The sequence below is a fragment of the Ursus maritimus genome, unplaced genomic scaffold, assembly GCF_017311325.1.
Source record: "Ursus maritimus isolate PB19 unplaced genomic scaffold, ASM1731132v1 scaffold_28, whole genome shotgun sequence".
NCBI classification, from domain to species: Eukaryota; Metazoa; Chordata; class Mammalia; order Carnivora; family Ursidae; genus Ursus; species Ursus maritimus.
The window spans coordinates 32,905,874-32,921,681 of NW_024425341.1; the positions used below are offsets into that span (position 1 = coordinate 32,905,874).

The following is a 15,808-nucleotide window of genomic DNA, read 5'->3' on the forward strand; positions in this document are numbered from 1 at the left end:
CCCGGCGCGCCCTCCTTCCTTTCTGGGGTCCTAGTGCCCGCGCCGCGGCGCCGGGAGCGGGAGGGCGAGCGGGCGGGCTGCAGCCAGCGCGGACCGCGGCGCGGTTGCCCGCGCTGCTTGGGGAGGCGGCAGCAGGTTGGCCAGCCGGGGTGGCCCGGGAACATTTCCTCGGCGTGCGGTCTCCCCGGGTCTGGCCTCCCAGTTCCCGGCCTCTCGGTCCCCGCCCCTCCCTCGCGTGTGACACCTCAGGCTGCCTGCTCAGGTGGGAACTTCGCCGGTGCCTCGCGCCGGAGGAGCTGGGCACGGCTCTGCGGTTCCGGGGAGCCCCGCGCTCGCGGCTTCCCCGAGAAAGGCAGCCCCGGGGCTGGGCGCGCAGTGGGGGCAGGGAGTCTAGCCCGTCTGGCTCTGGTCGGGGTGATCCCCAGGTTTGTGGCGGGGCGCCGCGTCCTCTGAGAAGGTGTCTGAGAAGATTCTCTGGGGCTTCCAGCGAGCGGGAAGCCCTGAAATGTCCCCACTTTCCGGGGGAAGTGAAAATGAGGCTTCTCTAACTACCTGGGAGCCAAGTTGGGAATGAAGAAGGACGGGAACGAGGGTCTGGGGTGGCGTGGGGAGTGGTGAATCTCGACTGAAACTTCAGCTGGAAACTCTGGATGGGGCTGGAAACAAACAAATAACCCTGAGCTTGGCATTTGAAAAATTAGAGATTTGTGACTCTGCAACTCAGTCTCGGGCTGTGTCGTGTTTTACAACCAATTGGAAGAAGCTTCAAATATTTTAGGTTGAGGTAGGCTCTGATCTCTTCTGAGCACCTTATTATGCAGTTTGGATGCCATTCTTACTGCCTCACCTTTAAGGTGGTTGTAATGGTAACCGGCTACTAATTCTTACTGAGGAGGAAGGGTAACAGGTAATTCTACCGTGCAATACAGCAGATACATTTGCTTTCTGAAGTCATGATGATCTAAAGCTAGGGAAAAGTTTCCAGGTACTTTTGGGTAAGTGCTGTAGAAGTGAAAGGATGAGGAGGGCTGTCCAAGCACTTTTTACAGGGCCCCAGACAGCTGGGGTTCCGGAGAACAGGACTGTCTCTTCAATAATACTCTTATTTCTTATCTTCTGACAGTGTTATTTGTCAAACATTTGTAGGCTCTGGCAGAATCCACTGGGTGGTCTTTTCACTAGAAATAGAAATATGTTCAGGCATTACCTTTTCTTTCTGTTGTCAAAAACAAAATAAAACAAAAAGACAGGACTAGCATCTTTGGAAAGCCTGGAAGGGTACCCGGAAAGGTGGTATTGCAACTGAACAGAACTTGTGATTTGATTCTTTCAGTGAATTTGTTTAGAATACCATGTATACCCTCCTCTACCCAGGTGCCTACCTGGAAAAGTATTTGTGTTCTCTCTAGTATATTAGGAACGGAGTCTAGAATTAAGAGAATATAATGAAACTCATTATAGATTTTAATATTTCGGTTGAAACAAAAATTTTACAAATACACCAGCGATCTTGCTTTGTGCACTCCTTAATACATTTCTTAATTATCTAAAACTTCTAGCTTTTATTTCTTAATATATGAAATTCTTGTAAGAGCCTTGAAACTTTCGATTTGTGATTCTAAATGCAGAGCAAATATTTAATTCTTGCTCTAAGAGTGAGAGGTTAGTTCAGTAATAAGACTTGCTAATCCCATTTTAAAATGTCATGGCATTCACAAATTATTCCTAAATTCTTCAAAGATAGGGGTTTTTAATGAGTTAAGTTATTCTATTGTGTATTTCAGGATTGAATGTATCTCTCTTCCTGTTGCATTTTTCTTAACAATTTGCATTTTTTTCTTGTTTGAATTTTAGTATTCTTACTCAAAGGGACTATTTTTTGCTAGTGGTCAATGTATTTTATTTTAGACAATTTAAAAAAGAATATATATTATGAGAGAAAGTAGTTCCTTTAAGTAAAACAGATATATTTTTACATATACTACACAATTTTTATGAAAAAGTATTTCTGTACTAATAACTATGCCAGTGCTTATATATTTGAAAAATACGTTAGTATCCTGTGCCAACAGCATTAGTGTTAGCAACTCATAGACAGGGATTTCTTAATTATGTAAAATAAAGCAAATGATATTATAGTAGAATTCTAATTTTTTTTTTTCCAAATTGAATCATTTTGCATGGCTGAGTTTATTTTCTAGAAAGAAATGTTTTAGGTAAATTATAGAGGCTTTCCTTACTATGATCCTGTAGGCGTGTCATGAGTCTTTTGGTTAGAAAAGAGAACCTGCTTTATTAGGGTGAAGACAAAGAAAGATAAGGATGCTTATCTTTGAATAGAAGAAAGCACTTAACTGGAGTGAAAAGTTTTAAATGTATTCGGAAAGAAAACCTAGCTAAACAATAATAATCCAGTTAGCAAGTTCAAGCTACTCTTCCTTAGCTTTGCTTCTGAAAGCCAAGAGTTAAAATTATTTCCTTTGTAGAGAGTCAAGCAAATAAGAAACCAGGCAAAAATGTATGGCTATCGTTGTCGGTAGAATGACCTATCAGGAATACTTGATCAACTTGGAGCATGATGCACAAAAAATGATGTTTTTCTGATAGCTGTGAAAGCATGTTTGGAAATAGTCAAGTTTGTCCTGCATACAATGGTACTGGGAAGTTAAGTCCTGAAGATAGTCATAGTCTAATATAAAAGCACCGTAAAGACAACTTCGTTTGTTTATTAATATTGAGCACTTTAATAAATACATTACCTCCTTTCTCTTAAGCTCTCTTTATCCCTTTAAGATTTTTATTTCTGGGTGGCTGAGGAATGTCATCAAGGTATTATAGTTACATGAATCAGTGTATTCAGCAGTGTTAATGAATTGTCTGTCCTCTTCCTGAAGATGTGCTGTAGAAACCTGTTAGCCACGTCCACTGACAAATTGCTTATCTACCCAGTGTTTTATTTGATAGTCAAATGTCTCTTTTGACTTTCAGAACATCCTTTCTTTACCTCGATTGAGAATATGAGCAAAGAATACTGTAATTTGCTATCAAACTTTTACTCTGATCCACACCCAATTACATATACCTTTGAATTTTCAGTTAAAGCCAGTGTTCATATTTGTTTTATAGAGTGGAACGATAGTCTGGAGAAGAATTTAACACCCACTCAAAAGAAAGAAGTGTGCTGAAAAGATAGCATAATAATGTTATGCTACTTAAAAGTTTTAATAACTGAGTCTTAAAAATTATGTCATGTAAGCTTTTTTCAGAACACATTCAAAACCTTATTTTGGAGATAGCAGATGCTTTAAGAGTCCTGATGGACATTTTGTACTTAAAAAAACTTACAAGTTTCAAAACTGATTAATTGTTGTGTCTTATAAAAACTGATTTATTTCATACTTTTTTATACCAAGCATTACCATTATGAAGCTCTCCTTCTAATTGAGATTAATGTTTCTGAGCAAAGCAGTGGTTTAGAGGGCCGCATTCATTTTGAGTGCTGTTGTAATCAATTTTAGATACAGCATTCCACAGTGGGTCAGTTTGCATCCAAACCTGCCTATTATGTAGAATTAACTTGTTGGTGATTGATAGTAATACTTCTGCATCTTGAGAAGTCATTTGTTTCCAAACAAGTGCGATGGCTTGTATGAGTTTTTAAAAATTGCTTCTTATAATTAAAACATCCTTTTGGAGACTTAATTTGAACTTTCTCGAAGAATTATATAAAGCATGAGGAAGCACTTCATTAATACATATTCAACTGCAATAGCCTTTTTTCCTCCAAATACAGGTGTCTTTTCTTGTTCATCAAAGGGCTTTGTGGTCTTTTGGAGTCATAAATGGGAAACACTGTACAATTAGGTTGTTTCCCTTTTTGTTTATATCAGTGTTCTAGTTGAGTTTTTCAAGGAATTCTTAGAATTATAGATCTGCATCTTGTACATGTGTTATGAGGTGGTAGGTATCATCTTGGCAATGAAAGGTAATGCATGTGGAGGTAATTCTTTATCCTCTTTGGAAACTTAGAAAGATCGTCAATATTATCATCCTCACGGTCATGTTTGCATTTGTACCTTAGTTGTGCCTGGTCTCGACTTTATCAGCATTTTATTCTCTTCCGAAAGACCACGTGAAGATTTTCTTGGACTTTGGTCTGCATATTACATTGTAAGCTTACTGTGATGTATGCTTATAGTCTCAATAAAATAAAATATTAAAAGCACAAAATATAAGATTAATATAGATAAGTATTCTAATATAGCCATCATCTATAGGATTTTTAAATAAAGATGTGACTGCTTTATAGTGTATATAAAGTTCCCACAGTGTTTTGTCTTTCAGGGAAAAAAAGACTTGGTAGGAAATATGTGTATTGTATTTTAATTTTCTTTACTGTAATGGTAGATTGTGTACACTGAAACAGTGTTGTTCCAGTTAAAAACATTCATCTAAAACAGTTTGAGATGCTAAAATAATGTACTTAAAATGCCATTTTCAAAGCATCATCTTAGCCACCCGATAGAATATAAACTCTGAAAATGCAGAAATATGCTCTAAGATATATAGATGTTTCAAACACCAAAACCATAATAGGATTCCATCATTGGAAAGAATTTTATTTTATTTTATTTTATTTTATTTTATTTTTTTAATGAGTTCAATTAAATAACTCGGGGCTGAGTAGTTAGAACAGCTATGTAGAATTCCTGTAAAAGATAGTAATCTACTGAAACCTGCTTCTTTCTACTTCAAATAAGTCACCGAGCAAATTAATGTCAGTATCATAGAACGTACTCACAAGCCATATGAATATATGATTGAAACCATATCATATGATAATAATAGTTTCATATATTAATAACTATTACTATTAGTATATAGTAATAAGAAAAAGGAGTCTTTACTACCCCGTTGATACCTTTGCAGTCCTAGAAGAGCCAGCACTAGGGTAGCATTGACTTTTCAAACAAGATTGTGATAGGTGGCAGTCTTAACTGAGTTCCGAGACTTCAAGGAGGGAGTAGATGGCTTTAGTGTTTCAGCAGCATCTGTGGGATACAGTGTATCACGTCCCCAAACTACGGTTGTATTCTTTCCTGTAAATTAAGGAGTGTGATCACTTACGGAGAGATGGCAATTTTAAAAATCATTTTCTCCACATCTGTACTCATCTCTGGCTTCCTGTGGAACATACAAAAAAAGAGATCATCCCTTTCGAAAATAAAGTGTTTTGAGAAAAACAAGTGCCTATAGTCACACTTGTATTTTCACGTTCAATTATATACAAGTTATTGTGAGATGCTCTTTGTTGATACAGTGTTTTCCAGTATCGTGGCGTACTTTTTACCGCAATTACAGAAGTTGGGGAGGAGTGGGCTGCTGTGATTTGGTTTGCCCTGGGGCGGGGTCATATTATTTAATAATAAGCAGCTATTTTATAACTGGGTCTACTGGGTCTCTGCCTCAAAACCAATAGGACATACAGAGAGAGACAGAGGGGGGGAGGGAGAAGTGAAGACGAGGAAGAGGAGAAAACGTGAATATGAAAATCTTTTATAAAGAGTGATGGTTCTTTGAGCATTTTCTGTGTGTAGCAGTGTTTTTGACAGGAAAAGCGATCTATAAGGGGCAAATTTGGTCATTGCAAGTTAATTGGGTAAGTACAGAAGAAAATTCTAAATTTGTTCACTTTTAAGTATTTGCGTTTTAGATCCAAGAATATAAGCATCATTCATTTTTAAAAATTAATCCAAGAAATTCCAAATATTGTATATGGTTCTTCATATTGACAGAGAAAAAAAATGTGTGAACAGTTCTATTTATAGGTATATTTTCTTTGTATATGGGACTGAACGCCAAATTATAATTTTATAATTCTCAGATTTATATGGAGACTTAAAAACAAACACTGATTATTTTAAATGATCATATAGGTGACTTACAAGGTCACTTATTTTTAAGATAAAGCTCATAATCAATATATTTTAGTCATTCTGTCATTTCTTCGATTATTAGTTATACTTGCCAGAATCTTGTGATAATTCCTCTTCAGATTGCCATAATTTAGAAAGAAATAACAGCTTGGTAGTGACTGTCTGCCTTCAGCCATATTCTGAACCACTTCTGAATAGTAGGATGACATGAATTTGTGGTCCCTGCTCTTTCCGGAAGGAAGGAAGGAAGGAAGGAAGGAAGGAAGGAAGGAAGGAAGGGAAAGAAAGAAGAGGGAGGGGGGAAGGAAAGAAGGAAGGAAGGAAGGAAGGAAGGAAGGAAGGAAGGAAGGAAGGAAGGAAGGAAGAAAGGAAGGTAGGGAGAAAAAAGAAAGAAAAGGAAAGAAAGAGAAAGAAAGAAAAAGGAAGAGAAAGAAAGAAAGAAAGAGAAAAAGAAAGAAAGAAAGAAAGAAAGAAAGAAAGAAAACGTATTCTTTTATGAGAATGGATTATTTTATCTGGAGTTCAGTTAAGCTCAACTAATATTTTACAATTAGAATTGTGGACACACTATCAGTGCGAGGAAGTGAGGTGTCTTTTTGATTACCGGGGCATTTCCAAAGAGAGGTCCTTCCTTCCCCGGGAAGCTCTGGCATCCCTATTGTGGCCAGCATTCGGCTTCCGTACTAGAGAGCTACCTTAGGAGAGCTAAAATGCTGGGACAGCACGTTGGAAGGTATGTTATGCAGAAAGTGATGAGACAGGACCGAGATTAACTTAATTTACAATGAGAAATGCATGAAGTATTTAAATGGGATTGCACGAAGCACTTACAAATATGTTAATATTGGGATATGTTTATTTCGGTAATTATGAAAGCGATCCTACTGAAAAGTGTACTTGTTTATTCTCAGTCTACCAAATGCTCTTTTAAAATGTGACATCTATGCTAATACCTTTATCAGAAAATTTGAAATTTGTCAACATGTAGGTGGAAAAAATTGGCAAGGGACTGGTCCTTTTTGCATAGCTCTTTTCAAAAAAAAAAAAAAAAGCTGGCACAGGGCTTGTCATTTAAAATAATTATGAAAGCCAGAAGACAGCTGTACATTTTATTTCTTTCAGAATTTATACTAACTTCCAGCTGAAGAAAGCTGTCAGACCTATAGTTCTTGAAGAGCAAATCTTACTTTTTTTTCCCTCTGAAGAACAACTTGCAAAGAAGAATCTTAAACAGTGTTATTACATTTATCTATGTTTATAATTAAGAATGAAATGAATATTTAAGATGAAAGCTTTTTCACTTAAATTTTGTGTAATGATAAGAATAATAAATGCAGACAAAAATACTGCAAGTCATAACTAATCTAGTAATTTAAATAAATATAGAAAGGTAATTCACTATAATATCAAAAAGGAATAAGAGCTGTCATGCACAACCGTATTTTGTCTCATTGTCACAAAAATGAGACAGTCTCCCTACAGCAATATTGCTCAATTTTATGAGAGCATCAATAATAGTTTGGAGAATAACTTGACACAATCAAATTACTAAAATATTAATCCTCTTCATGTTCTCTTTAAGAAACATTTCTAGAGAGTTAGAAAGCTCTTGAAAATAATCATACCTTCCAGCAAAAAGACGTTTGTTGCCTTACAAAGCTGTTGATGAGTTTGGGTTCAGAAAGGGGTGAAGGTCGAGGAGAACTTCTGCCAGAATGTTATCATTCAAATTAAAACAGAACAGATGTTTTCCATCTGTAATATATTTCTAAGTGGCTATTTTGATCTTAATTTTCAACCAGTCTTTCTCTGATGAAGCTGCTAGCATATTTAACATTTCAAATAAATTTCAATTTAAACAAAAATTAAAGTTCTTACTTGTAGGGCATGTGTGCTGTCAAACCAGAATTAAATCCTCACTTTCAGAGTAATTTTTATGCTCCCTTATAACTGTTTCTTGCCAAAGAGAAATAGAATAGCCTATTCTACATTTCCTGTGATTGAAAAATTAAACGAAACAAAGTTCTCCCTTACTGGTTACTTTTGCTCTAGAGTATACAATCTCTGAATGAGAAACTGGCATTACATAAAATTTTATAAACAATATTGGCATCTTAAGTTGATTTGTCAAAAAGATTTCTTTCTTAATGTTTCAGAAAAGAAAACTTTTAAAATGTTTTCTATCTTGTGTTTTGATCGTGATATAATTTTTTAAATTATGTTTTAATTTGTATGATATTAGGTGGTAAAGTATGTTTACTGTTATACCTTTGAAGGAAAAGAAATCATTGCAAAGGATGTAATTTAAAAATTAAATCAATGTAAAATTATTCATATAGGATTTGAAACACAATACATTATAGTTAAAAATCCAGTGTCAAATGGAAATCTTCATTTTATATGTTCAAATTCAAATACTGTTTTACTGATAATGTAAATAATTAGTTCTCAGTAATTTAAATTATTTACACTTACGGCTTTTATCTTTTACACGTTTCCACCAATCAGAACTTCATATTTTTATTTAAATGGATATTATGCTCTATAGTCCACAATTAAGATATCCAAAAATATTAGTAAATAAAACATACACTAACTCCAATGTAAGTTTTTAAAGAGCCTAATAGGAATTAAGATGATTAGGTAAATCTGGTGTTCTAGAAATCATAGAAGCCCTTTAATGAATATCCCATCTTACATAGTCTAGGCACTGGGAGACTATTCATTAATATATATGTATGCAGCATCCACACAGATAACCAAAGACTTATTTATTACAAAACTGAAAGATGAATGATATATTAGTATTATTTTCTTTACGTCACACAGCATGAATGCATTTGTAAGATAAAAGTTACATTTTAAGATACATCATTTATTGATACTCCGGTTGAAAGTAATCTCCATAAAATCCATATTATCTTGCATATCATTTAAGTGTGATGTTAGCAAGTTGAGTCAGCCCTCAGTATAGCCATGGCAAAAGTCTAATCTCTTTTACTTCAAGTTTTATAAAACATCTGCACTTTCCAACGACATACTTCATCTCCACTGTGCAGGTGTTTACTGAGATTTTGACAAAGGAGAGATCTGAAGGAGAGGACCGAGTGCTTGTTTTAAGAGATGCCATCAGTTAATTCTGCTCACATCATCTGATGAAAGTAGCTTTTAAAACTGTATTACACTTCAGATAGGAATTTTAACATATCAAGCTTGGTGAATTTCATATGAAGCTATCAGCAAAGGGTAATTTTGAATTACTTAAAACAAATCATTAATGTATCATGTATTTCATTTAAATGTGATATAAGGTATATGAATTGGTCATGCACTTACCACTTGAGCTTTGAAAAGGCTGTAATTCACATTAAAAATTTTAAATATTGAAGAAAGCAAAGTACTAGTAGTTCTCAGTCTTGGAAATTGTTATCAGTGTAAGGCTTCTAGGGACTGGTTTATTTTTTTGTTATCTGGCTTTTACCTTTATTCGAAAAAAAATGTACCTTCTACAGTATTATCACTTAATTTTAAGTCTGGAACATAAACATTTGACTTAGGAATAGATTTCAATTATTAGTACACATTATGTTGTTGTTTTTCGTTTTTTGTTTTGTTTTTTTGTTTGTTTCTCAAGGCTTTCTGGGTGAGGTTCTGGTTCTTTTAGGACTAAGAAGCATTGGTATAAATGGCTAATTTTGGTAGAAGAGTGTTACATAGTTTTTAAGTCCTCGTTATTACTTTTAAAAGAATATCCCATCAGGAATAGGAAGCTTTGTGGATAAGCTGCCACTCTTTGATGAAGGATTATGCATTCTCCCCTAAATCTATGATCCCACAATCTGTTACACAATGGTTTTATCAAGTAGCACTGGACTAGCTTGGCCATCATTTCACTTCCTTGAAAAAGTTAATTGCTTCCTTTCCTAAATCTAATATTTATGTAGAATTTTAGTCTAAATATAAATTTTAGGCATTAATAGATCCAACTCCTAAAATCCAGAGGTTAATAATTTGATGCAAGATAATGAAGCTCGAAAAGTTGGGAAGGGTGCTTTTACATTTATACCAGATGACAAGTGAATTGATTATTGTGGGGTACCCAGTCATTTAAGTGGTTGCCTACTCAGTCAAGTCTGCAGGGTCCGTGGCCTGATTGAAGTTTCTTGTAAGCTTTTCCCATGTTAGTGATAGTCAAAGCAACTTGAGACAGAAATAACAGCATATAAAAATGAAGCCATCACATATTCTTAGTTAAGTTTCTCTGAACATGTATGCAAAAAGTGAGCATATTATGGCATGCTTTGGTCATGCGTTTAAAAAAAGGAATATTTTGTTATGTGATTATATTCCCATTAGAATGAATATTTTGTTGCAGAGCATTAAGAGTATGGTAAAAAATGTGTCATGTTCTAGGGAGATTTTTTTTTTTTTAGCCAAAGAAATATATTAAAAATTGAATGGTCAGTTCATCCTATTAAATAATCAAATATCAAATATTGGTTAATTAAGACACTTTAACTGTAGGATGCAGTGATGCCACAGAAAAAGTATCATTTATTAGACAATTAGTTTTCCTTAATAAATGGTTTCTTATTTCTGAGCCTACTAGCTTTTAAAAGTTTTTTAAAAATGGCAAAGTTCACTATAAAAATTGCAAAGTGTGGAAGTAAGTAAATTCTTTTACAATTTAAATCATTCTAGTTTTTGTATACTTATTCATTGAATCATATTACATAAACTTCAGAAGATGACTCTGTAATAATATTCCTCTTCTCAGTTATTAGCCTCTTCAACTTTGATACATGCATAAATACATATCCATTGTGAAAGACTTATGAATCTAAAAAATTGGTTTACTTTTAAATATTATATTGAACATATTAATGAAGAGCTATTTTAAAATATCTCTTTTAATGATCACTTTAATAAAACAGTTGATTGTGTAACCCTTCATGAAAGATTCTAGGCTTTTATAATCGGTATAAATATGAGGTTAAAAAATAAACAGTACTGTCTGGAAACTAGCTAGATATAACCAAGTTTCAAGCACTTCATAAGATCTTTTAGAAGAATTTAATTAAGACCTTAAAATATTTTATGTAGATATTTGTCCAAATTTCCAATTTGTTATTTCTAGGAAAACACATGGTTTAATACACTACAAAATAATTGCTTGAAAATATCAGTCATCATGTTTCCTGTTTTTAATTTTTAGAATATATATATGTGTTTTAATTTCACATGTAAAAGTAATACAGATTAAGGATTCTGAAGAGTGGGGGCTTTTTTCCCCTCTATCTTTCATCAGCTCTGTAGCTGAACCCTTACAATCTCTTTCTTCATTATTCTAAGCCACTATCAGATTCTAATCTTTGCTGTGTCCACAGCTGTTTGAGGATTTTTTTTTTTGCAAATGTAATTACAAATACATGTGTTTCGTGCACCTCACTTCCTATAAATGCTTATAAAGGAAGATGAAAGGACAGCAGGACAGGCTGTGTACAGGTGCATGGGTGATTCTATTTGTTTTCAAATCATCATGTCCATGCTTACGAGGAAAAATTGCAAAGATGAAAACACAGCAACTTTGGCTTCAGTGATGTTCGGCAATAAATATCACTGAAAATGTAATAATTTCTGTACAACAAGTACCTTCTTATGGAGTTAAGTACCACTAATTAAGTGGTTTCCACATTTCTTTGGGTCACGTGTCTACAGTGATGGTCATAATTTAAACTCTAAACAAAATATGATAGTTTTTTTCTCACTTCTTAAAAGCCCATTAGAAGATGGCATTGTAGAGAGAGATTTATTAATCTCTTGCATTTATTTGGGAGTACTAAGTTAGGGAATGATTGATGTCACATGGGCACTTAACAAATGTACAGTGCTATAACCCTGCAGAAATTAGAGAGAGTGCTTTCTGGAGAAAATTCAATGTATTTGCTTGCATTAATATTATTTATAGAACAAAATTGGAAACTAGCTATATATAAACCCTAAGAAATGTGAATTGTGTCAACTTTGAAGGACAACCTGCCTTCATTATTAATAATATCTCACTTTTGTACTATCGAGATGTTTCCATCTCTGTGGACAGTGGGATTGGCTATCTCTAGGAATTAGTAAAGGTACTTTCTATGATTAGAAAAGTGTGGAAGATGACTGAGTTCGATACCTACTACTTTTAGGAAGGTGTCGAAGTCATTGCATAGGAACAATTATTTTTGTTTTCCTCTCATTTGAGATTCTAGAGAGTATTTGCTGCCTGATAAAAATTCTTTGGAGAACAGGGAGGGCAGGATGAGGAGGGGGATAAATGAGGCTTCGTTTGGAAAAGATAGACCTACACATGGTTCATCATTTTTCTGCTACTTTTCGTGTAAGCGTCTTGACTGGGGGAGAAGGTCTTCACAGTATAAAGCCAAAACAGGAGAAAGCGCTTTAGCTTGCGGAAAGCTTTCGAGAATTGTTCAGAAACTGTACTGCTTACCCAAAACAAAACTTGAAAATTTTCCCCTTTTATATTTAATATAATAGAAATGAATAATAAACTGCTGCCATCGAGTCTATAAAAATTATGAGGCTGTATAGATGAGGTAAAGCTCTGCCCTGATTTTGAACGTCCATCTTTATTTTTAATGTGTGCCTTATTCCACAGGCATTTGTCCTCTCCCAATTCATTTAAATCACACCCCAAGTGTTTGTGTTCTGTGTCCTGCGTCCAAGTGACTGTGTCCTAGGGAAGATTAGAAGAAACAAGACATGATCTCAGACCCCTAGAAGTTTTCACGTCTAGTGAGGCATGATGTAAGAGATAACAGTTACTAAGGTTATTAAGAAAGCTGAAAGAGGTATTGGAAGAATTACTGCTTTGGTCACATCCTACTCTAATAGTCCATGGATCTTTGAAATGGCAGAGAACTGAAGGGAGTACAGCATCTAAGGCTTTCAGCACACAGCTTTCCTGCAGCCTAGACATTAGCACAGCCTTGAAACTCTATGGATATTGGACAGGACACGAGGCAGTAACTACTGGCAAACAACAGAAGTGCCCTGGGGCTCACAAGTGTTTAAAAGGGTAGACAGCCAAGTGAATCCACACAGGCATGGCCATAGACCCCCAACAGGAAGGGTCATGAAAAGCCAAGGACCTGGGAAGAACAGAGGGTGGCCATTTGCCTCCTTCCCTTTGGAATAGCTCGGCAAAACATTTGTTGCAAGCTTACCCACAAAAGTGCTGTGAAGACAGAGACCCTTCTCTCCCGTTCTCAGCACAGCTGGTTTCTAGCATGGTGCCTGGCCCATCGGTAAGTAAGTGATGTGGGAATGAAATCTTCCCTCACTCCATGTCAGTGTCAAGTGTCCTCCCTAAAGAATAGCTCCTTCCTACAAAAGGTTTGTGGTCCCTAGACTTAGGTCGGTCCCTAGGACCACTAAAATTCTCAAAGTGTGTATTCCTTTAAGATTGCCTATGATTTGTGTTGAGTCTGTAGTACCAACAATAAGTTGTCGGCATTTAAATGAGAACAAAAGATACGGCTGTAGATGATAGACCTCTGAAAAAAGTAACAGTTGACGTGGAGAGGTAAGGGGATGCCAAGACAGGGAAACCGAATGAGCCACAGAAATCAACCAGAGCAAGCCCGAATTAGCCAACAGGTGAGGACAATGCTGGCAGGTAACGTGGAATGAATGAAATTGGCCATGTTAGTTGCGTTTGCTCTTCTACACAGGTACACATTCTTTCCTATTTCCTAAAATATGTAGTTCTCTTTGTCTTTCGTTTTTCCACTTTTGAAAGAGACATTCACACAGAGAAATGTTTCCCTACCATTAGAAAAACAGCAGAGCGAATTTGATAATAAATAGCGTTGGCGTAGGCTCAGAGACGGAGGCACGGGGTGCTGGGAGCAGGGCACCGAAGGACACACGCTTCGTCCAAAAGGAGGCACCACGTCACACCTCTAGACTGGTTGTTGCCATGTGGGGGTGAAACAGTGTTGCCAGATTGCAAGAATTTTCAAGAAATGCCAGAATATGAATTATGTGAAATCTCTAGATTTTTAAATGTTGGCTCATTAAAAAAAAAAAAAGACAACGCACAAAACACACAGATAAAACAAAACACGTCTGCAGGCTGGGTTTGGCAGTTGGGCCACCAGTTTGCAACCTGTGATATAGATGCAGAGATCTGCGTGATGTCTTTGGGAGATCGTGGGTGAGCAGCAGGAAAGGAGCAGAGGATCCCCCATGGGAAAATCTGTGATGAGCTTGGAGAGAGAGCTTGGGCCCAGATTGTGGATTATCTTAAATGTCATCCTCTTCTACCCATTTCGGAGGAAAAAAAATGTTTGCAGTTTGTAGTACACTTTTTCCAGCTTTAAAACAGAAACTCAGGTTGCCAGCAAGCCTTCTAGAAGCATTATTCGTGCTAAGCAGGAAAGGGTTAAGTGACAGTAGCAGTTACAGCCCCTACTTTTGACCTTTCACTCAGACCCTTCGGAGCCTTCTTTCCCTCTCTCCATCTTCTGCCCACCTGCGACCGAATGTACCAGGCTCTTGATATGTTTAATACACCTGTACTTTGGGGGAACTGCAATATGCAAGCTATAGCTAATCTATTTGTCTGCTAGCATTTGAACAGTACCTGAATGCAGATACTAAATTCCACAGGAAAGGAAAATCCAAAGTTAAAGATGACATATTGGATTATGTCATACCCATTACATTAATTGAATAAAAAGAACACTTAAATTCCCTTGGTACACTATTTTTCTTTGTTTTGTGCTGAGTTGGGCTCTGGAACTAGAGAAAGCTGCTCAAATTCCATTCCTGTCATGTATTTCCTGTGTGACCTTGGGTAAAGCCACTCTGTCTCTGATCTTCATTTCCTTTTCTGAACAACAGGGTTGGTAATAACGGTTGGTGACATGGCTGTCTATTGTCCAGAGCCGGGTACCGTGCCCTGCACACCGTAGATACCACGGTGGCAGCGGCTGCCGTCACTCGAGGGGCTGTCGCTGGCCCCTTAGAATGAATGTGGTGCTCACTAGCATAGGGCTTCATGTGAGTTTTGGAGCCAAATTTGGAGACCCAAATCAGGCCCCGCTCTACCACTTGGTTCCTTTAATCTTCATGAAAAAATTGGGGTGCTGACATACCCACTTGCGGGGTGGGTGTGAAGGTGAAATGCGGGGAAGCACGGAGAGGGACTGCGTAGTGTTGCGTGTGCCGTGAGACATCCTGTGTGTGCGCAGCGGTGTGTGTATCGAGAGTAGCGCGCGCTTATCCAGCAGCGAGAGCGCTGCAGTATTAGTTCTCTGAATGAGCTAAGAAGAACCAAGAAGCAGTCACAGAGCTTCTTCTCTGTACTTGGGCTGTCACCTGGAGGATCTCTCTTAATTAATGGACAATTTTTAACAACACTGTTTCTCTGGCTTGCCAAGCTACTGATTCGAAGTGGTGAGTTCAGGGGGAGGAGGAGTGGAGATACCCTGCTCAGGTGTGGGCTGTGGACAGCCAGGACGTAACAGCGTGCAAGGGCTCATCCAGAGAGCGGCACACACGAGAGCACTGGTTAGAGTCGTGAACGCTCAGCATGATGGTACAGAGTCACGTAAAGAAGAAGAGGGGACAATGTGATATTTTACAAACATTTATGTGAAAAGATTTTTGACATTTCAAAGAGTATAAGACATCTCTAAAATTTTTCGAAGACACGTTCCTTAATGATGTCAGATAACTGGGCTATTTTGTGGGGGGGAAAAACCCATTTTGACAGGGCCAGCATTTTAAGTATATTCTGGTTCGTATTCCTTAATGATGTCAGATAACTGGGCTATTTTGTGGGGGGGAAAAAAACCCATTTT

At 36.9% G+C, this 15,808-nt stretch overlaps 1 protein-coding gene across 1 annotated transcript in view; it reads left to right on the forward strand.

The window, feature by feature from the left end:
* Nucleotides 1-15,808, forward strand: part of TENM3 (teneurin transmembrane protein 3) — a 586,425-nt gene that overhangs the window by 1,459 nt on the left and 569,158 nt on the right. The gene's annotated exons all lie outside the window — the stretch shown is intronic.